We start from the raw sequence: 24,523 nt of genomic DNA on the forward strand, positions 1-24,523 counted from the left end.
CTTCAGCCTTTCCTCACAAGACTGTTCCCCAAACCTTTAATAACATTTAAAACAAAAAAAAGATGCCTTCCTTGGCAGTTTACTCCAAGCCCTCCACACCCCTTGGCGATCAGATTTACGAGTCAGAAAGCAGTGCCTTTCGAGCACCCTTCCTTGGTATCAGCAGACTTGTTCTTCCTGTATTTGATGGAGTGACTAAGTGTCCCGGCTTGCCAAGTGCTGAAGTAGTCCTCAGACGACAGGACTTTCAGGGCTAAGATCAGAGAAGACCCCATGTATGTCACCAGAATGCTGATCACCCTACAAACACAAGCCTGCTCTGCCCTGACTTATAGGAAGATATCAGGGATGACCCTGGGGCTCAATTGCTCTACACTACTCTTGGCTTCTGGAATGAGTTAAGAACCTTTCTACAGGGTTGTGGACCTTAGACTGAAATCATTAACAAGACTTATTTGGAAGCTAGGCACACAATACTTTTTCGTTGTTGTTGTTAAATTGGATATTTTATTTATTTACATTTCAAATGTTATCCCCTTTCCCAGTTTCCCCTCCACAAACCCTCTATCCCATCCCCCTCCTCCTGGCACCCTCTGTGAGGGTGCTCCCCAACCCACCTACCCACTCCTGTCTCGCAGCCCTGGCATTTCCCTACACTGGGGCATTTAGCCTTCACAGGACCAAGAGCCTCTTCCTGCTACATATGCGGCTGAAGCCATGGGTCCTCCTATACATACTCTTTGGTGGGTGGTTTAGTCCCTGTGAGCTCTGGGGGTGTGAGGAGGGGAGTCTGGTTGGTTAATATTGTTGTTCTTCTTATGGAGTTACTAACCCCTTCAGCTCCTTCAGTCCTTCCCCTAACTTCTCCACTGGGGACCCTGGCACCCCAAACTCTTGCAGTAGCTGCCAGCAGCTTCCATAGCAGCAACAGCAGTAATATGAGAATTACTGCTTGAGGCAGAGCTGTTCTTGGCATGGCAGGGGTGCTGTTTATATTATACGTTGTTTTGCAATAAAATCTGGCCCCTGCAGACCCTCCCAACTGTGATGCACCCTAAATAGCTCTGGAGATCCACTTGCTCTTCTCTTGAGGAGACTTTCTTAAAATCTTTCCATTCCCGACCCTCTTTTGCCATGAATATTTTACACAACCCTCAGTATAAACTTTAGGAAATAGGCATTCAAATAAAACATTTATCGATAGTGAATCACAATGAAATTCAAAACAAATATTTTTACCAATTTATTAAAGATGAAATATATCAGACTAGTAAGATGCTTGCTTATTTTGCATAAAGAATTAAATCTTGGCTGAATATTTGATGCTGCAGGACCTAGAGCACCTTAGTAGTTTTTTTCAGACTGGCATGGTATTTTGGTTTTATAATTGTCAATGCTGAAAATGCTGCTCTCTATAAATATTCAGACAAAATGCAGAAGTATGTTTAGGGCCATTTCAGAAACTGGTGAAAGTTCTGTTCTCAAGCCAAGGTTCATTCATGCTGCTGTTTCAGTGAAACTCAGCTCTGCTACCCAAATGGGAAGATTTTTTAAATTTTTATTAAATGTATTTATTTATCCACTTTCATACCCAAAGTGGTACCCCCTCTCCTCCCAGTACCCCCTCACACAGACCCTTTCCCCATTCCTCTCTCCTCCTTTGAGAAAGGGGAGGCACTGCCTAGATATCTACCCCCACCCAGGCACATAGAATCACTACTGGACAAGGCCCATCCTCTCCCATTGAGGCCCGACAAGGCAGCCCAGTTAGGGGAACAGGATCCATAGGCCAGCAGGCAACAGATTTAGGGACAGTCCCTTCTGTTATTGGGGAACACACATGAAGACCAAACTACTCATCTGTTACATATGTGCAGGGGCCTAGGTCCGTCTTGAGCTCGCTCTTTAAGTGGTGGCTCAGTCTCTAGGAACCCCTAGGTATTCACGTTAGGTGACTCTGTTGGTCTTCCTGTGCTGTCCCTAGCCTCTTCGGGTCCTTCAATCCTTCCCCCAACTCTTCTATAAGACTCCCTGAGCTCCATCTACTGCTTAGCTGTGGGTCTCTGGATCTCTTTCTATTGGATACTACATGGAGCCTCTCAGAGAACAGTTATCCTAGGTTCCTGTCACACATGTTGTTTTGGGTCTGGCTTACCTCACTCAGGATTATATTTTCTAGTTCCATTTGCCTGCAAAAATCATGAAGTTTTTGTTTTTGATAGGTGATTAGTATCCCATGGAGTAAATGAACCACATTTTCTTTATCCACTCTTCAGTTGAGGGATATCTAGTCTGTTTACAGTTTCAGGCTATTACGAATAAAGCTGCTATGAACATAGTTGACCAAGTGTCCGGGAAGGATGGCGGAACATCTTTTGGGTATAGTGGTATAGCTGGGTTTTGAGGTAGAATTATTTCCAGTTTTCTGAGAAACACCAAATTGCCAAATAACAATTTTTAAAGACAAATATTTTAACACAACACCATCCAAAGACATGTGAATTTGAGGCTTTCGTGCTTAGAAACATTTGCATCAAATCCGTTGAGGCATTTTATTCTCTGAGCCTGAAACGATGGCTCAGAGGTTAAGAGCACTAGTGGCTCATACAGAGGACCTGATTTTGATTCCCAGAATCCCTATGATGACTCACAACTGTTTAACTCCAGTCCTAGAGGGCATCATGCCCTCCTCTGGCCTCCTCAGGTACTAGACTTGCATGTGTGCACAGACATACGTGCAGGCAAAAAAAGAAAAAAAAAAGAAAAGAAAAACCCTTATACACAAATTAGATTATTAAAAATGTTTTGCATAGTTAAAATACTATGTTTCTATAATAGTTGAAAGCTTTATTTATGTATTCAAAAGGCTGCATTCCTTACATGGTTTCAAATCCAAGCCAATTGTCTCGAACAGCATTTGCTGGCCCTGCACAGACATGTGCAGTGCAGTGTTCTCAAAAGTGTGGCTATGACGAAGCCTCAGTATGCAACCAGATGACAAGTGTCAGACACATCTTGCGTTCCTGATGCAGCCACAGAACTTGGGCCAAGTCCCCTGCCTGGTGTGCTCCCTAACGGGAGTTCTTAAGCATTTCTGCTTGTGTCCTCCCACCTTTTACACAAGAATTTTTACACAACCCTAAGTATGGAGCTGTATGACATAGGGAGATAGGCCATTTATTGATGGTAAATCATGAAGTCTAAAACAACTCACTGGTGTATGAATATTCTTACCACTTATTAAAGATGAAAGGAACTAAATCCCAGTCATTGCATGCTCAGAAACATTCACCCCATTTTCCAATTTTCCACTTTCCTTTTACTCAAGAGCTATAGCTTTGAGAACCATAGTGGGATGCAGCAGGTGGGTTGTGAAAAATCAATGCAGTAATGTAAGGCATCATGGGAAGAAACAAAAAGACTGAAGACAAAGAGAAGAGAGTAGGATGAGGCACAAGGGACTAGGGTGCAGCAAGAGAGGGAGTTGGGGAGAAAAGAGTGGAGCCTAGAGATAAAAGATACAGGGACAGAGAGATGTGATGGTTAGTACTGTTAAGTCCAACTAAGGGACAGTCAGATAACCTAGATTAAAGGCTATCCCTGTGGAGTGTCTGGGACAGGCTTCCTTGATTACATTGATGGATATGGGAAGACCCATCTTAATCAGGGCCAAACCATTCACTGGGTGGTGGCGACCAGTGGGGGTCTGGGCTGCATCAAGTGGAGAGGACAAACTTTCATTTACTCCTCTCTCTGCCTATAGGTGTGATGTGACCCATTGCTTCAAAATCCTTGACTTCCCTGCTGTAATGGCCAGGATCCCAGAACTGTGGACTAAATTAAATCCTTCCTCCAGTATAAATGGCTCTGTCAGGGTATTTTTATCAGAGCAGCAGGGAAGGAGCTAAGACAGGAGCAGAGGGGGAGACAGAATATGGGAAGTGCGTAGTGGAAGAGAAGAGAGTGAAGGAACAGAAGCAAGGGGGAAGGAAATAGAGCAGAGAAGGGATAGGAAGGAAATTCAACTGATGGAAAGGGAAGAAAGATAGCTGAGGGGAAGGTTTCACGTTATACTAGGACATGGCTTTAAAAGCTAGCTTCAGATTCATAGATTTGTGAGTGCAATGATCTACATCCAAATGTAAGATAATCAGCCGCAAGTCATGGTCAAACAGTCTGGAATACCTTTGCTAGCCTCTATTTGATTTATACACATTAATCTATATTAGGACACCTTCATGCTCCATCTACACAGGACCGCACTCCCCGACTCTGATAGCTAGTGGTCATGTCTACAAAATCAACTCCATATTATTTGCGAAGTTTGAAAGATCCTACAGGAAGCGTCTCCCTCTTTTTCATTTGTATCCATTCCTACAAATCCTTAACACCTTGAACATAAGGGTAGGAAATCAGATGTCCTTCACAAGTTCTGTACAAATATACTTTTCTATTCTCCTGTTTGAGCTACTCAGAGTAACTGTGAAACTGCTCAGTGAAATCCTCTCCTGATAGAAGTTTCTTCTACATGGCAGCAACCTTTTCTATGTCCCCTTGAGTTCCATGAATATGAATGTGCTGAGACCCAAGCCATTTCTCACTCTGAGCTTCATCTCACCCCCTTTCTCTAAGCAGATGACTCGCAAGGGAGAGTCCAGGGATCCACAACATTTTTCTTTAAATCAGGATTGTTCAGCTGGTAGCCAACTGTTTCAGATTATGCACAGACCACGCCTCGAAGACAAGGTGATCATAAAGCGAGCCCCAGGGGAGCATGACAGAGTGCCTAGTAAAGAAGATATCTGACATTTTAGTCTCCCAAAGTGATGAGGACTGTGGGCTCGCTGGATTTGTAGACCTTGATCAGGCATCATCTGAGCCATTAGAAAGAAATGATGGTGGGTTGGATTTTTAGTGGAAATAAACTTTGCCAGTAGTCCATCGAAGAGATTTGTCTTGGTCCAGTGTTCACTTATGGTCAGGAAGTAAAAGTCAGCAGGAGGCAGGATTTGTGTTTCGGGAACGATGCTCAGCATAATCAGCCTGGCTGGCCGACCTCAAGGGCAGAGCGTAGAAATCATAGAGGCCATTTCTCCAGAGATTCTGATCAAATTTGAGAGAAGCATGAAGATGAGACATGGGGGGAAACTAGGGGCTCCCACATCTGTTTCTTTTTGTCAGCTCACTGGGGACGTGCTTGGTTGAATTATGCCTACCACCACATTTGTAGATTGTAATCCTGGTCAGTAGCACAGCATGTAACTTTCTTCCTATTTTGGGATAGGATTTCTTCACCAGGCTCACCTTGGACTTGCTATGTAGAAGAGAACGAGCTTGATTTTCAATCTTCTTGCCTCCATCTCCAAGAGGGCTGGGATTACAGATACAACACCACACCCAGTGTAATTGCTATTAGAGGCTACACCTGGGCTTGGCTCATGATAGGAAACTCACTGCTAACTTGTACACATCTTAAGCTGTGTTAAGCTCTATTTCGAGAGCAGATTAAAATGCAGTGATGTAATTAGGGTGGATCACATATGATTAGAGCCCTTATAAAAGGGGCACCTCTACCAAAAGAGACACTGGCTAGAAGAACCATATGGGAGGTTTGCATTGTTCTGCCACAACCATGAAGTAACCAAAGGCTAAGAAACAGACCTAGAATGATCCTTCCCCTAACCTTCACAGAGAACAGATCTCTGCCATCCAGAGTTGTGACAAAATAAAGTATTGTTGAAGCCACTCGGTGTGTGGAACTTCGTTAATTCACAACTCGCACAGCAATACGGCCGGGGTCAAATTAAAATGTCCTCATTTCCATGGACAAATGTGTATGTTACACACAGTTACATACTACATACCTATTACAAACCCAGACACTGCCCAACATACACAGAGACATACAGACACACGGATACAGGGTGGGGAGAGCTTGATACTTTTCTTTAGGTTTCTGAGACAGAAACTTACTATATACTCCAGGTTTGTCTTGAACCCACTGACTGACTTCCTGTCTTAGCCTTCATAGTGCCAGGACTACAGGCTTGAATAACCACGCCTGGTCTTTTGGATTTTCCCTAATACTTCCTAGTCACCTTTAGAGTCAAACAATCTCATCAGCAGAATTCATCTTGAACTCACTAAAGTAAAAAATTCCAGAAATGAATCAAGGAAGAGATTTTTTATTGTTAAAAAAAAAGCCCTCAAAACCAAGATCATCTTTGAGGTACTGGCACCTCTAACTCCATCCCACTGACTTTTGATTGTATTTTCACAGGATGGAAAAGAGGAAAGAACAGGGTTCTTAAATGAAGCAGCCTAGAACCTGACTGAGAGTAAGGAAACAGGTTCAGAAAGATGGCTGACAGCAAACCACTGAACTGAGAATCGGACCCCCGTTGAAGGAATCAGAGAAAGAACTGGAAGAGCTTGAAGGGGCTCGAGACCCCATATGTACAACAATGCCAAGCAACCAGAGCTTCCAGGGACTAAGCCACTACCTAAAGACTATACATGGACTGACCCTGGACTCTGACCTCATAGGTAGCAATGAATATCCTAGTAAGAGCACCAGTGGAAGGGGAAGCCCTGGGTCCTGCTAAGACTGAACCCCCAGTGAACTAGACTGTTGGGGGGAGGGCGGCAATGGGGGGAGGGTGGGGAGGGGAACACCCATAAGGAAGGGGAGGGGGGAGGGGGATGTTTGCCCGGAAACCGGGAAAGGGAATAACACTCGAAATGTATATAAGAAATACTCAAGTTAATAAAAAAAAAAAAAAGAAAGATGGCTGACTGCACAGTATGGCCTCAGTATGGGCTGAATACAAGGGAGCTGCGAAAGCCTTCTGAGCGCAATGGCAATAGAACTGTACAACAGAAGCAAAAGGAGAAGAACCCAAATCCAATTAGAAATCTACTGGGTACAGAAACACAGCCCACACTGGTTTTCTAAGGGCATAACCAGGATCATTAATAGAATGAAATTTCCACTTGATGTTGGGAATGAAGAACTCAGAAAGGATAATACTGTGCTTACACCAAGACTAAGACACAGCACAGATGTGGTCTTCCCAGGACACAAATGAGTTTCCACACCAACCTTTTGAATTCTACCACAGCAGCAAGAGCTCTGGATCAGATCTAATGCCAGTTCCTGGATTAAAAATAACCACGGCAACGTTTGCCAGTGGGAAGCTCTTAACCATACTTAAGTCTGGTACCCACCGAGCCGAGCATAGAGAGGTGGCTGTTTGCACCTGGAGTGCTGTTCAAAGTTATGCGCCCTGTGGACCTCAGATAAATACTGGTTTGCAATCTGATTTAACCCCTCAACAAAAGTTGAGCTCCTTGGCATTCTCTGTAATTGTGCCAGGTACACTGGAGCCAAAGGAGGTCTGGGGTAGGAGGCTTCTCCTTCTCTACTTCCCTGCAAGAACTCCGCCAGTGCTTATAAATATTCTGATCAAAACCTGCATCAAAGAGCCACCAATTTCCATAACCCCAGTTTCCTTTATGATCAGAGATTGGATCAAAGAGAACACACATCTCTACTTTCCCCTGTTTCTTTTCATTCCTTTTTTTAGAGGTCAGGAAAGACTGTATTTTCTGATTTTTTTTTCTCCATCTGCATTTACAGACAGAAATGTGTCTTACTTTTTTTTTTAAATTAACCTACCAAAGTCGATTTTACTTAAAGGTGAAAATAACTTTTATTTCCAATTGATATTTAAAATAAAAGAAGCCCTGTAAATCCTCAGGTAGCATACAACAGTCTATTAAATTTTAATCCTAGTGTCTAGTTTAAAAATAGAATTTAGAATTTCAATTACACCTTCGATATCTGTAAGGGATGAAAATGAATTCTCTCCTTTAATTAAGGATTTTCTGAAATCTCTCTCAAAACAGACTCCCCTCCTTGATTGCTTAATTGATGATGGCTAGGTTAAGTTTGGAGGTTTTAGCTGTTGACTTTTCCCTCAATATTTTCATGTTGTTTCTTTCTGTTTTAGTCTTAAAGACCCAGAAGTAGGAATACATACTGTGAACATAAGTAATTTCCCTAACAACTTCATGTGAATTAAAGAAATTAAGGCGTGCTGTTGTATTTGTTTGCACAGCTTACCTGAGATTATAATGTCAATGATTCTGCCTTCCTTCTGTGAAGGTGCTATTGACCCTAAAACAATCTTATTACAGATTTGAAAGCAAGTGCCTGTGCAGAAAAATAAGTAATCTACTTTGCTTCACGGTTTCAATTAGATAAAAGACTCAGAATACATTTAAATACATTAAAACAATTTGATTCTGGAAACAATTTATTGACTACAGTATAATGAAATACTTTTCATAATACCTAAAAAGTAATCACTGGTCCCATTATTCAAGGGGTCGCTGAAGCTTTCCTAAGAAGGGAGAGAGGAGAAAGGGGAGCAGGAGGGAAGAGGAAGGAAAGGAAAGAGGGAGGGAGAATGGAGAAGAGAAAGGGATAAGGGAGGAAGTAGAAGAGACAGTTGGACAGATGGACAAGGAGGGAAGCGTAAGGAGAGAGGGAGAGAGGGAGGAAACCACACTGTGACTTTCCAAAACTACCAGAACAGGCTTCTGAGATCCTCTTCCGATATGCCCTTCTAACCTTTGTGCAATAAAACCAGCCCCACATGCTCAGCAAAGCGTCCTCACAGATGCTTGGTTCTAGCGATGTTACATTTGGAATCTGGAATTTCTAGAGCTTCCTCACATGTACACATGTGGTGCTCAGCTGATCTCCAGTTTCCCCAAGGATGAGAGCTTACCCCATGCCTGGGCAACAGAAAGTTCTGGAATTCGCTACTCTGTCTTTTGTTCCTTTATCTTTAGACAGAGCTCCTTTACTTAAAGTCTTTTAACAGTTTGCTGTATGAAGATTCGACACTGAATGGTTCCAAGAAAGTCCTTAAGCCTCCCCATCCCTGCTTGGCTCCACACATACTCTTTTTCCACCTTCTCAGCACTTTTAGGAGAACCCAGAGCCTTCTGCTTCCTGGAGCCCCAGTTCTCTGTACCTCTTATGGTTGACAAATATCTCTGTCAAATCTCTCCCTTCTTAAATGCTTCTACAGCTCTCATGACCTTGTCATTGTCAAGAGAGCTTCCTTCATGAGCACACATACACAAACATAAATGTGTTCCCCCTTTTTAAAAATGAAATACAACTCTCACATGGCAAGCAAAAATGGATGGAATTGAGTTAGTATACTCAAAGTACACAGACGCATAACTAGCATATGTGTTTGCCAAGATATCATCAAGAGGCAAACCAGGGACATTTCTAGCATCCCACAAGATGATATTTCACTAAGTCCAAACATTGTGTCTTGTTTTCCCCAGTTATCAACATGTGGATATGCAGGAAAATGAAAGCTTCTCTCAATGTGTGGCAGGTGGTGGCTACCTCAGACTGCCTGTCTGACTGTCCTATTCTGACCTTCTCATGTCTCTCTATGTGGAGCAGACCCTCTCCTTCTGTGTTCTAATGCCAGACATAGCATCATGGGATGGATAGTCAGTCTGTGGGTCTCTAGAAAGCCTTTCTTTACTCTTCTGTTATCTTGTTTGTGAGACAGGATCTCACACTGTAACCAAAGCTGTCCTCCAATTGGTAATCCTCCTGCCTTAGCCTCCTGAATACTGAGGTTATGGTGTTTGTCACCTCACTCAAGCAGGAACATCATCAGATACCACTGTCTGTTACTTATCTATTAAGGGCAGGCTATATAGCATCCCTCAGGGCACTCAGGGGAGCAATAGGAACAGTGGCTGGTCTCACCTCGGCAATCCAGTTAATACTGACACATGGACTCCTACTACATGGTCAGTGCTATACTGTGCACTGGAGATACAGCAGTGGGGAACGGCAAAATCTCATAGGAATTATATACTGGGGAGAAAAGTTAGCAAAACTACAGAGTAAAAAGGAACCTGGCGTTAGTGCTGAATGCACTAATGTGTGCGTGTGAGTGTGCGTGCGTGCGTGTGTGTGTGCAATTTCATTGTTATATATCTAGACTTTCTGTTTCTGTAGACTACTTCTACCCAGATTATGAGCTTCTTTGTGCACAGGGAATTGCTCCCATAATTTTCCCCCAACTTTGCAAAATACTATACCAATTAAAGCAAAGATACAATACTCTAATCTCTTACCCACATGGAACCCATGGCACAAACCTTACTTCTGACCTTACTAACATTTCCGGACTTCTAGAAAAGTGACTGCACCCACCAAAGACTTACTGCATATTTATTGTCACTTCCTTCAGCTTCCTTTACAGTAGTGCTCACGCAGTCATACATCAAACCATTAAGGTGTGGCATCCTTCTCCACAGGGAGTACCTATCCACACTGCATCCATCACCATGAGCTCCATGGTATGAATAACACACAACAGGAAGAATAACAATGCTCTAACTGTGTAACTGGACTTGCAAAACACACTTCCGGAAAACAGAGGAGACAAGTTTCCATTTCTCACCAGCCATTAGCGGCCCAGTTATAGACTGGGCGAACAAGTCACTCTAACTGCCAACACTCTGGGCCAGCACAAACAGAGACCAATCTATATACCAGATGTAAGTGCCCTTTGTCGGAAATTCTTAAGTGTAATCTGAGAAGCATAGATATCCATTCGGTTACTTGGTAGGCATTTATGGAGACGGTGCTATGTGCTGAAGTCAGAAACTCGGTGACGAACAAGATAGACTGGATCACTAGAAGGAAACCTCCGTTGATTGAACATTCATACAAAATGCCACCATGACGGGTACTATGAATGGAAGTACTAAGGACTATGAGAGCTTGTGGGAAGCAAATGGGGCCAGCCCAGGGAAGACTTGCCTGAGAAAGGAGAACTAGAGCTGGAACTTCCAGGACAAGCGGATAATTACCCGGGCAAAGTGGGAAAAAGGCGTTCCAAAGAGAGGGATGCCCCCACACAAAGGCCCAGAGTCAGGAGGGACATCTAACAAAGACATGGGAAGATTACCACACTCTGCTCATTAAATGGGCATGGGGTAGGAGGACAGTGCAGGAGGAGATGGTGAGACAGGATGGGAGCAGGGATTTGTGTCCTCTCTATCACCCCTTCCCAGGCTGGACGTTCCAGATCGGAAGGCCCCCGAAGCTCAGTTTCAGTTAACCTTGGGCATGCTAAGGGAGCTGCCTCATTTATGCATGTAGTGAGCAAATGGGATTGGGATTCAAGACGTGAACAAGTGCTAATCATAGCTGAGGGTGTCTGTGAGCTGCTGAGATGGGAGTGAGAAGAGGAGAAGGTGGGGTGTGAGGAGGAGATCCCTTAGCAGCAGGAACTGGTTCTCTTCCCTAATGCCATGCCACGCACCAAACACTAGTGTCGGCTGTGCTCTTAGGAGTTGGCAAAATACTATTTCCTCTGAAAAGCATATAATCAGGTCTATTATTATGACTGTTACTTTACAGCTCAAATTAATATTTTGAGGAAAATGGCAGTGATTTCAATGAAAAGGCAACACCAAGGGGGTTTTATGTGCCTTACGGAGTCTGGATTATTTGAGTATTACTAGTTTTTTCCTAATGGACTATCACCCTGATTTAGCTTACAAACTACCAAGCAGTCAATGTGAGAATGACTTAGTTATCTCAGTCTTGAAGTTTTCCTGTGTGATGAATCTGAGACCCTGATGATATTTATTCATTACATTTTTAATGATATATCAGGTTACCATAGCAATTCTGGTTCCCTGGAAACTTCTTTCTCTCAACACACATTTATTGTGTGCAGCCTGATCCTATTGTTTGAGCTGTCTCATTAGCTCCAGTAATCTGAAGCTGTCTCAAAATGTTAAGCAGTAGCAATATATTAAAAAATACTTATTGAGGAATAACATTTATTTAAGGAAACAGCCCACCTTCCAAGGCACTCTTGCTCCACCAGGTTTTCATCAGCCCTGCAAGCCACTATCTTTATTAAGTGTAAGCACAGCTAAGGGATTATGTCATTCATTGTAGTAATTAAATATATACTCTTTTATATAGTTGGTCCAGCAATTACTTTTATATTGGTCTTTCATCCTCTTAGAGATTATGGCTCCTATAAATTAGAAGCTGATATAAGCTAGGATGTGTTTCCTACAAGCATGTTGAAGCTAGTCACTGCTCTCATCGCCGAGACAAAAAGTACGGGACAAAAGCAACCGAAGGAAAGAAAGGTTTATTTTGGTTCACAGTTTAAAGGATGCAGTCAAGCATGGCAGGGAATGCATGGTGGCAGAAATGTGAGGTGACAGGTCACATTGCATCTGCACTCAGAACTCAGGGGAAGACCAGTGCCTCTGTGCTTCACCAACTTTCTCCTTTCTATGTAGCCTTGGGACTCAGCCTATAGGATGCTGCATCCTCCCAGCATAATTACCCTGCCCTAGAAACACTGATATACCAGGGGTTTGTCTCCTAGGTGACTCTACACCCTGTTGCACTGACTGTTAAGATTAACTACCACTCCAACAGAATGTGATCATGGTTTTGTTTGAAAAGAGGATCTTTGCAGGTGACAGGGTCAAGATAGAATAAGATTGCTAAGGTGAGCTCTAGCCTAATACAACTGTGTCTTTAAAAGAAATTGACAGCATAAGACATAAGAAACACATATAAAGAGATGCAGAAGATGAGAGGGAAACATAGAGACCATCATGAAACATGAGGGCAAAGTGGTGCTTCTGTAAGCTGAGGAATTCATTTCTTTTTTATTCTTTTCATCCTATTTTTATAGTTCTTAATTTATATTTCTTCTTACTTTATTTTTTACTTATTCACATTACATCCCATTCATGCCCTCCTCTCAGTCACCCCCTCCAATAAACCTTCTTCTTCCCCACTTCCCTTCTCTTCTGAGAGGGTGGGATCCCCCTGGTGCATCAAGTCCGTGTGGGGCTAGGTGCATCCTCTCCCACTGAGGCTAGATAAGGCAGCCCAGCTAGAAGAACACATCCCATGTATAGGAAACAGCCTTTGGGGTAGCTCCTGCTCCAGGTGTTCAGGAACCACATGAAGACCAAGCTACACATTGGCTACATATGTGAGGGGAAGGCCAGGGAATTTTAAAGTTCATCAGCAAACCCAAGAGCTGGGCATGAAGCCTGGAGTATATTAGCTTAGGTCACAAGTTCTCAACCTTCCTCATGCTGCAACCCTTTAAAAAAATCTCCTCGTGTTGTCATGTCCCCAACCATAAATTATGTCCTTGTTATTCACAACTGGTATACGTCATATTCTAAATATCTGATATGCAGAACATCTGACACGTGACCTTCAATCGGGTCTTGCCCCACAGGTTGGAAACTAAAGAACTGTTGGCTTACATAGCCTTCAGATGCAACTACCCTGCCAATAACTTGAACTCACACTTCTTTTTTATAATTAAAAAGTTTATGTTTATTTATCTCCCCCCAACCTCTCTCTCTCTCTCTCTCTCTCTCTCTCTCTCTCTCCCCCCCCGTGTGTGTGTGTAGTGTATATGTTGAGTGTACGTGTGTGTGTGTGTCTGTATGTGTGTGTGTCTGTGTGTGTGTGTGTGTGTGTGTGTGTGTGTGTGTGTGTGTGTGCTATGGCATGCATGTACAAGTCAGAGAACACCTTGTGGGAATTAGTTCTTCCACCATGAGGAAGACTGAACTTAGGCCATCAGGCTTAGTGACCGGGTCCTTTGTTGACTGAGCCATCTTGCTGACCCTGAATTGAGATGTTTACCACCTAGAACTTCCAGACAACAAGTTTCTATTGGCCAAGCTGTTTGCGGGAGTTTGTTGTAAGAAAACTTCTTTCATCAAGAAGTCAACAGTACTGAATTTATGTGTGTGTTCATACTTGAATACAGTAATTTCTATTAATAAATAAAACAATTTCGGCACAGTGCTGTTTGGTCGGTAATTCATCCACTTGCTCAGTTATGGATTCTACCAACACCAGCTGTTACATCTGTCAACCAAGGTGTTCCATGCATGGTATGAAGACAGACATATAAACTAAATAAAGGGAGATTTCCTTTAGGCTCTAGCAATAATTTCCTTGTTTGAGGCTACTGTCTAGCAAAATTTATGGTAGATTTTTGGCTTGTACTTTCACTTAATCCTTAGCATAAACAAGGAATTATTGTTTCAAGTTTCCAGAAAAAGACTTAAGTCATTGAAACTTAGTGATTTGAATAAATGACTAAAGATGGCAACCGCTTACACTAAGCACTAAATTGGTTTTGAAGTCTGTGGAAATTCCTCTGCTTCTTTCTGACTCTTTGAGGTCCTGGGGGCACAGAAATCTGGGTGACTCTGATGTGAGGCAGACTAATGATTAAGAGACTGAAGTAAAACACTATTGGTATTCATGACAAGAAGACAATTGATAGAATCAGATAGAATTAATAGAGTAGATTCCTTCTATAATAAACCATGGGGAATCACACTTCCAGGGCAAGAAAAGAGTAAGATGATTTTCAATATGGAAAATAGTGGAAATGCAAAAAGCTTCTCTCCTTGTAGATTTCTCACACATATGAAACTGATGCAATGGGATTCTAGAAGAATCTAAAATAATGGGTGACCAAGTATGGGGTGCTTTTGCAATGTGTTTGAATTATATTTGGCATAAAGCAGGGAGGTATTAAAACAATTTAAACCGAAGATTTTGTTCAAAAGATTAATTAGGATATATATCCAACTGACACCATTCAGGAGACCATGATGATATTGGAGAGGTAATGGGGTTGAACAATCATGGAGACGTGGGAATATGGCAGAGATAGAAAACTGTGGAAGATTAACCTGAGAAGTGATAAGACCATGTTCTTCTTGCGTGATTGTAGGAGTGGTAGTCCTGTTACCACACCAAAGGAAATGGAGAGGACAGGCTGGCTTTGAAAGAACTCTGATAGGGTGATATTGGCAAGGTAATTGGAAATGAAGATTTGGGGGACAGAATAGACAAGAATCTATAATGAGAATTATGGAATAACATGCACCAATGTGATCCCGAAAGTCATTCATATGAACAAGGTTATCATGGGAAAGATGAGCAACAGAAAGCAAAAGAGGAAGAAAACAGTGAAAGCTTCACTATCCTGCACAAAATATCAACTGATATCTTGCATTGGGTTAACAGGGGTGAGGAGAAAGAAGAGTAGACTGGCAGAGAACTAAAGGGCCACAAGAGGAGGAGGACTTGAGGACATCAGGCAGGAAAATGTTTTACAAGTTGGAAGCCTGGCTGTAGTGTTAAAGGTGGTGAAGAAGCCAGGGTATGAGAGAATGAGAAACTATTAGGATGATTAAAATGAGAAATAGAAAGAGTGTGACTGGAAACTTGCAAAAAATAGAGTGAGATCATTAGGGGCTTGTGGCACCATAGAAACATCATCAGAGTTGAAAGCACTCAATTTCAGGATGTTAGACGCTAGTTGTATAGATGTTACTCTTAAGAGGGTATAGATGGGAAAACAGAATAAAGAAGAAACACAGATAGTGGACCAGTGTGTTCCGGGTGTTTATTTTCTAAGAGACTAATTCTATTGGCAGAAGTCTGGATTCTATTTTGCCAAGTGATTGTGGAGAAAGAAAGACATGGAGATACTAGGGAGTAAAGGGGATTGACTAATTGTTCCCTGACCTAAACCATTTCACAATGAGGTGAACGGAGGGCTAACTTACAAGGAAGCAGAATCTAAGAAAACATCCCCACAGAAAAGACACATTTTATGGAAAACAGAGTAAAAAAATCGATAGAGAGGAAAGTGTGTGTGTGTGGGGGGCGGGGTGCGAGTGTGAGTGCATGTGCGTGTGTGTATGCATGTGTCTGTAAGAGTGCATTGGAAGGAGAATGGCAGTTCCCATGTCATGATACCTCTCCCACATGCTTGGAAAGATCTCCTTCTAGAGGAGGATCAGAATTATACATCCACTAGTCAAATCTTCTATCCTGAGACTTAACATATGTGCTGTGGGCAGATGTGAACGTTACATGCCAAGCTTCAATAAGTCACAGCGATTACTAAAGAGTACGCTTTTGTCAACAGTTCCAAGCTTGTGGTCCTCTTCACAAAACCCTAAATTTTGGTTTCTTCTCTACTGCTAAAGCTCTAGGGATCAACAGTTCCTAATAAATCCAATTGTGAAGAACTTGACTTTGATTAATATAAAGAACCTCTCATGTCCAGTATATATGGGCCTCAGTTTCCTCCTTCTAATATAAATGTGACTAGAAGATCTAGAAGAAAACAAATGCTCCTGAAACAAACATTTGATGATATGTGGTGATATTTGATGAGAGTAGAAAATGTATTGGCTCTGCGTCCTGGACTAATCTTAGAAAAGATAAATATAATCGGAACCCATGAATTCAATGGAAGGAAGAAAATAACAAGAGGCTCAATCGCTGGATACAAGTCCAGGTTTGATGCCTAGAAGAGAAGGTTCTCAGAAGGCCACATTTTGAGTGCTGGATATTGAGCCCAGGTCCTCACACATGTAAGCATGTACTATTTCACTTATGTATATTCCCAGTTCTATGGAAATATTGGGTCAGGTTAGATGGCTTAAATAGGAAGGTATCTGGCTACCAAGACTGATCACAATTCAATACATACATACATACATACATACATGCGTGCATGTATAGTGTGTATATATAATGTATATAATATATATTGTTGTATGTGTATATATGCATATATTACATGTATGTATACATATGTGTATATGTGTATATATAAACATATACATATATGCACATACATACACACACGAACACACATACACACATATATATAAGAAGGAGAGAACCTACTCCCTCAATTTGTTTTCTGACACCTACAGTTGCACTGTGCCACTGTGACTTCTTTCCTCCCAACACACACACACACACACACACACGCACACACACTTTTCATTAAAATATAAACTGTTGACTTTTTAAATTAAAAATCTAAACTGCTAGAATTTTGGGCACATGGAGCATGGCTCAACAGATAATGATTCATGACACCCATCTAAGGATCTAAGTTGATCACCAAGCCCCACATGGTGGAAGAAAATACCCAAATCCCAGAAGAAGTTGTTCTCTGACTTACCCACTCCCCACTTAATTAATTGACTAATTTTAATATTATAGCAGTTTGAATGAGAACGACCTCCCATAAAGTTATTTTGTTCTCCAGTGGAACTTTTGGGGAAGGATTTAGGTGTGCCCTGTAGAGTAGGTTTGGCTTTGTTGGAGGCAGTAGGTCCCCGGTGGTGGGTTGTGGTTTTAAGCTACTGCTCCAGCACCTATTTGCTTCCCACAAAGATGAATACACACTAACCATGCAAAACTGTGAGCAAGCCTCCCAGTTAAATGTTTCTTTTATAAGAGTTGGCCTGATCACAGTGTCTCTTCACAACCGCAGAACAGCAACTTAGATAAAAATAAAAAGTGCAATGAAATAAAATATTGACTGCAAATTTCAAAGGCAACAGACAGCCTTCTCCAGCACCACCTCATCCAGCATATTACTGTGTCACCCGTTTTTGGAACACGGATGAAATACAGGACCAGAGCCTACGTGTTATGTCCAGGGAGCACAGAAGAACAAATGACTCGAGGGTGGGCTCGAAGTAGGAAGTATGTAATTTGAAAATATCTAAAGGTTATTCTTTAAGACTGCTGCAGTTTGGCAGGGTTTTTCTCTTTTAAAAATATATATATTTCAAGTCATTGTATTGCTATTCCCACTTATAGGGTGGAGTATGCCATTTCAGTGCACACAAGCTAATGCATGGATCAGATCAAGGAACCTGCATTTCGGCCAACTCAGCCATACCTCCTCTTTGTGGTGGTAACACTCCCAACCCTCCTCACTAGATATTTTGAAAGATTCTGATTAGTTGCTGTCAATCAGTGTTGATAATCTCTCATGCTCACTGTGTCATAACTATAAATCCATCATCACACATGAGTCAGCCACAGTAGGCTTCTGACCTGCTACATCAGCAGAAGAATAAAATGGGAACCTCCTACTTCAGAGAGAGAAGGTACAGCACACAGCTATGTGCCTGTTCCTGGTTTCCTATTTCCGGGCAGCTAACTCTTTCCTCTGACTGTGGGAAGAAATGAGTGAGAGCTTGGTAGGGAGAGGTGGCGCCTTTTCAATGTCCCTGAAACCCAGAAGAGTGGACACACCCAACCTCCATGCCACTCAATTATGTGAACGTCCTGACTAACCTGGTTGATCTAGGAGGTCCTGCACATGTCTTGGTCTCGGTGGTCCTAGATGACTGACATGCAAACAACAGACAGAACCAACCTCTTGAGGCAGAGAGGGGAGAAGACTGGGTAGGAAACCACTGCTTCAAGATTAGATAAAAGAACTGTGGGCTGTCTTTATCCCCTGTTCTAATTAGCATAGGCAAGGATTTTCTGAATAGTTCTTGAATGGTCCCATGAAGGAAATATTGACTTGATACTAAGGATAGTTATCAGGAGATCCTGGGACCTTTGAAAAGTGAGGCATGATGGGAGATCTTTATGTTACTGAGACCTGCCCTAGGAAGGGACTGTGAGATGTTGGATCTTTACTTGTGCATCTTTTGCTTCCCGGTGAGGAGTTTCCCCTTTACAGAATGGGGAGCTATTTTATACAAGCCCTAAGCAATGGGTCCAACTGAATGCAAACTACAACCTCCCAAACTGTGAACCCAAATCAACTTTTGCTATTTGGAAGTTGATTACCTCAGGCATTTTGTGTCAGCCACAGAAAGCCAGCCGAAAATGATGGAAAAATTTAAAACCGTGATGTTTCATTTAAAGACTTTGAGTTACTGACCTCTGGAGACCTTAGGCCAGTTTGTAAAAAGGCAGCATCCAGTTGAACACATTATTATACTCTGTCTAGCCCTGTCCCTATCTGATTGATTAATAGGGTTCAGCACTCACCTGGCCCTTGGAGGAATTTAGGTTAATGGCACTTCTCCAAGGAGTCAACGGGCTGTTGGCTTTGCCTTTGGATTCCTACAGAAAGGCGCTAAACAAAATAACACCGGAGGAAACCAATCAAGAGAGAAAAAGGAGAGGAAGGAAGAATTTCCAGCATGTGAATTAGAAAGTGGCACACTCGAAGAGGAAGAAGGGAGGGGACGGCAATGGGAAAGAAACAGCAAATGGAATTCTAACAGTCAGGAACCTCATCCTGGGGTGAGAAAATCAAGGATGTAGAACTGCTTGATTAGTGCCAAAAGGCAGGCGTGTAGTGCGGTGCTAAGAAAGCCGAACCCGCGCGTTCCGCCAAGGGAAACTCACTAACCTTCCTGCCGGTTAGTTGTTCACAAAAGACAGTGTTCTGTCCATCAGCTGTGGTCTGGGAGCTTTTGAAGACGGTCCACACCGGCAGGGCAGGCACAAGGCAAGGAAAAGAGAAAGTTTGGATTCTGCTGAAAATGACCTCCGGTTTGAAACAGACGTGAAGCTGCTTGCTCTAACTAACTCTGCTCTCTATGTGGCGAGATCCTGAGCCAAAACAAATAAAAGTAATGGCCAAAAAACATCTCCAAATCCACTGCGTGGGCTTAACGGCATCTCAGATACTCTTCAGGCAGTAAAATGCAGTCGCATGCTCTGTCCCTGCTTGGCTCTTAAGTCTCTGAAGCCTGTTCAAAATGGCCATTGTTCAAAAAGTTTTTCTGCCCGGGATCTTGGACTTGCACTTCAGCCCCTTTCCACCAGATGGTGGTGGGTTTGTTTAGCTGTCTGCACTCCTGGCTACAGACTCCAGAGAGGAGGGTTGGGAAGAATAGTTTAAAAGACATTCTGGAACTAACCTGAGAAGAGAGCACACCAAACCCATTCTCTTAACTAGTTGGGGTTGAGGAGCAACGCCCTTATGTTTTACAAACTTCTTCTCAGGAGCATCTGAGGCCAGGATGACTGGGGTCCACTGCCAACAACTTTACCGGTCTCTTTTTCTCAGAAAATATGAATAACTTCTCGATTAGAGATGAGCGTGCGAAATGCATTTTAAAATGAAAAACCATAGTACTTCAAATTTCGATCCAAATCAACCCTGTAAGACACATATAGAAAGTTGTAGCAAAAAAAAAAAACAAAAAAAACAAAAAAAAAGTGTTCTCAGATGTTTGGAGGTTGTTTTGAGATCAATTTCCTATACCTGGTATATAACCTCTTAGCTGCTCAGCCATCAGCCATTTGTACTGTTTTCACATGCACATGGATTTCTCATAATCCCCCTCAAAATAATTTGAGATGGCCTCTCTTTATGTTACCCAAGCCTGACTTCAGTGATCCTCCTGCCTCAGCCTTCCAAGTAACTGGGGGATCACAATGCCCAGCAAGGACCTTTAACACAGGATAGGTCATGGTTACTTTATGGGATGATGATGAAGGAGGAGAGGAGGGGGAGGAGGAGGAGGAGGAGGAGGGAGAGGAGGAGGAGGAGGAGGAGGAGGAGGAGGAGGAGGAGGAGGAGGAGGAGGAGGAGGAGGAGGAGAAAGAGGAGGAAGAACTTGGACAGTAATGCCTTTGAGACCAACAAAGCCTTAAGGCATTGATTCCCCAGCTTCATCCTTCTAAATGTGTTGGGATTACAGGCAGACCCCAGCTGCAAATTAATTTTCAAAAATTGAAAGATACTTAATAATTTGTTTGCTATGAGCTTATTCACTTATTAGGCAGGTACTTAGTTTCTCTGGGCCCCACTAAATCAGTCAAATGAGACAAGAAGAGGGTCTGGCTAAAGTGCTAAACCTTGAAAGAGAACCAGGTCATACCTAATAATCACAGCGAATACACATATAGTATTAAAGACACCAGGCACTGTCCTAAGTAATTCAAATTAAGTACAGAGTGCTTAGATACAAGAGACTTAGAGATTACAAGTTCAAGACCAGCTTGGAGTACACAATGAGTCTGGAGCTGTCCTGAGTTACATAAGGTGTGTGTGTGTGTGTGTGTGTGTGTGTGTGTGTGTGTGTGTGTGTGTGTGTGTGCAAATGGTGGCATATGTCTTATCATCATAAAAATGTTTGATAATAGCTTATATGCTAGATATTATTATTATTATTATTATTATTATTATTATTATTATTATCAATCCCTATTCATTAGTAAAAACTCAAACAGAAGTCAAGTGGCTGTCCAAGTAGGTGAGTAAAGTTTGCTCAACTGGAAAGAAACAAATGTCAGAAAATTTGTTTCCCTAATGTGTGAGTATGTGGCCTCTCTTAGAACCAATGACTGTATTTTTCTTCCCTGACTTGACTAAACCCAGAATCGGCTTATAAAACGAACCATGCCAACTCCATAAATACCAGCCTTTATTTTCTCTAATAACCAACGATATTGGCTACATTTAGCTGCTTAGAATTTTAGCTACCGGATATACTCATTGGGGTAGGCCATTATCTAAAATAGGACTTACACATGGATTGCTTAACTAAATGACAAACATCATCAAAGAGCTTTCTCTGGCCCATTTTGATAACTACCTATTGAGCATTTTCATGTGTCAGGCTCTGAGCTAGGAGTGGAAACACACAGACATATTAGGTAGAAGCTAGAGTTTAACAGTCCTACAATACATAGGAGGTATGGGTAAGGTGTTTGCTGATACATAATTCATCAAACATAGAATAGAAAAATATTGGTAATAGTATCAGTAAATAGAACCACCTACCAAGGTTATAGTGACGTGAAATCTATGTCTCAAATGATATAAGACAAAATCCGTTCAAAAATTTTCAACTCTACGTTGGTTTTATTAAGCACATGAAGCTTTGTCTTTATGGCGTATTTCCTTTTGGACCACTTCCTGACAGCACACAGTATCTAAGTGTAGTGCATACTCCTTGCTAGGTGAAGCATATAATAGGTGAGCTATTTGGATATTCTTTCTTGGGGAAGGTGCAAAGGGATACTAGCAATTACAAATGGGGTACTAAACTATAATAGAGGTGAGAAATACCCCAACTTACAAAGGTTTTGTGAACCAGGTAAAAGATGTATAACTGTCAACAGGAAACAGAAAATATGGAGAGGGTATCAGACTTTGAAGTTAACATCTAGGGGAAAAGTAGAATGTAAGGGATGGCCCAAAGAACAAATAAAAAATGAGAGAAAATATTCAGCAGATCTCCCAGGAATCTCTCTCCCTCTCTAACTGGAATTTGTGGTGTCAGCCTCTCAGAAGTACTGGTCTTGTGGAGGCGAGAATGTAAACTTGACTATTAGCATTTACCTCAGAATAATCAAAATTAAAACCCAAGAACAATTGGTGTCTGCAGTGTTCATTCATGGTTCTGACCAAATCTGCAGTTGAACTTGACAGTCTGGACAGACCAGCGCTATGGGTAGCATTGAGTGATATGTAATGTGTGAAATTAGATTTGAATATCAAGTTACACAGGATAGCATAGAAATAATACACTTAACTGGAGTTTGAGGTAAAAAAATAAAAGCTTTTTCTGTTAATATGGTTCCACTCAGAAGAGTTCTTCTGTTAATATTAAGAGTCCCTCAAAAACAACTTAACTTCTAGAATAGAGACTTGTCTTCTCCTGTTCCCTTAGTTCTATGTGCCATTATCTATCTTATATAATATTTCATTGAGCTATATCAGGTTGGGGAACAAACATACTAGGGTCCCACTATGTACAGAAAGCAAGCAATTGGGGAAGTCAGTTAAGATTTTAATTTGCCAGAACCGTTAGTGTATGTCCAATACATAAAGCATATTTAAACTAAGGATGTCTAGTTTCCTAATGAAAGTAGAAACTGACTTTAGTCCATTTCACCATGAAAATCAATAAATTAAAGCTACCCAATTGTCTTCAGTTGATCTTGTGGATGACTTTGCTGTGTTTTTCAAGTGTTTGGGAGAGTCTTGCTATGTAGCCCTGGGTTCCCTCATATTCTTTATGAGGCCTTTAACTACACCAAGTCCTTGATTGGATGCCCTGTGTTGGCAAAGTTCTCTCCTTAGGACTTCAAGAGCTATGTGTTCACATCTTACTTATGTATGTATCTCAATTCCCTTTATCATCAGATGGAGACCAGTCACCTTTCCATATTCGTATACGTGTTGATAAGTTTGCCTTGAAGTGACTGCATCTCTGAACAGGTACCACAGGAGAAGCAAAAGAATTTTTACTTATCTGTGTAACCCAGTGTCTCAAACAGAGAATGTTATCTACTGTGCACTGTATATAGGCTAAATGGAGAATGAATAAATGATCTTAGAGAGCTCCTAAAGATTCAAGAGGATAAGAAAGGAAGAAGGCCCAAAACCACCAACCGAAGGAGAAAAGTTGATCTTGCCTCACATCTTGATATTACAAGCAACCACTTAATGTCCCATAGGTGCATACACGGCTATTGAGTTTCAGAGCCAGAGAGGTGTTCTGAGATTCTCTAGCTTCCTTTAATTTTAAGGATGAGTCTAACAGACTAGGGGTAGCATCATGCTGTATAGCTCTACACTCAAAGAAAAACAGCAGGAACAAAACAGCAAGCCACTGTGTCTGCATTGACTCCAGCTGCCTTCCAAAAAGGGTAGCTCCTTAAACATGTGTCCTTGGCATTGGGACTCACTGGTAGGAGCTGGAGTAGACGTACAGCAGACAGGGGGGGGATGAGGAGAGAAGGTAGGGGGAGTTCCAACCGAGCTATGGCTCACCCTATTCTGTTACATGCTCAAGATTGCTCTCTGTCTCTCTGTCTGTGTCTCTGTCTCTCTCTATCTCTGTCTGTGTCTCTGTCTCTCTCTCTGTTTCTCTCTGTATCTGTCTCTCTATCTCTGTCTCTCTCTGTCTCTGTCTCTGTCTCTCTGTTTCTGTCTGTGTCTCTGTCTTTCTCTATCTCTGTCTCTGTCTCTCTGTTTCTGTCTGTGTCTCTCTCTTTCTATCTCTGTCTCTGTCTCTCTGTTTCTGTCTCTGTGTCTCTGTCTCTCTCTATCTCTGTCTCTCTGTCTCTCTGTCTCTGTCTCTGTCTCTCTCTCTCTCTCTCTCTCTCTTCCTCTCTCTCTCTCCCTCTCCCGCCCTCTCCCCCCCTCTCTCTGGGTCTCTCTCTGTCTCTTTCTCTCTCTCTCTCTCTCAAGGTTGGGGCTTAAACTTGGGTTTTCTATCTGTAGACCAGCATTCTAGCACATTTCAATGCAAACTCAATCTATACCTACGTCTATTAATGAGGCCAAGGACCTGAGATTAGAGAGAACACAGGGCTTAGAGGAAAAGCTACTGTCATTATCCTGCACAATGACCCTCAGTGCTGTAAGTAAGATGATCCTCAATGCTGCATTGCTCCTCCCACAGATCCGTGTGTCACTCAACTCTAGGCAGACAAGATTCTTCTTGCGGTAGATTGTAATTAACACAGGGACCCACAACTCAACAATGCAGAAACTAAGAGATTTCAAAATGTGTATCCCTATGTGGGATGTTTGTATCATACTACTCCCATCAAGATTCAGGGATGTATGCA

This window comes from Rattus norvegicus, chromosome 7 (assembly GCF_021556685.1).
Source record: "Rattus norvegicus strain SHRSP/BbbUtx chromosome 7, alternate assembly SHRSP_T2T, whole genome shotgun sequence".
In the NCBI taxonomy this organism is placed as follows: domain Eukaryota; kingdom Metazoa; phylum Chordata; class Mammalia; order Rodentia; family Muridae; genus Rattus; species Rattus norvegicus.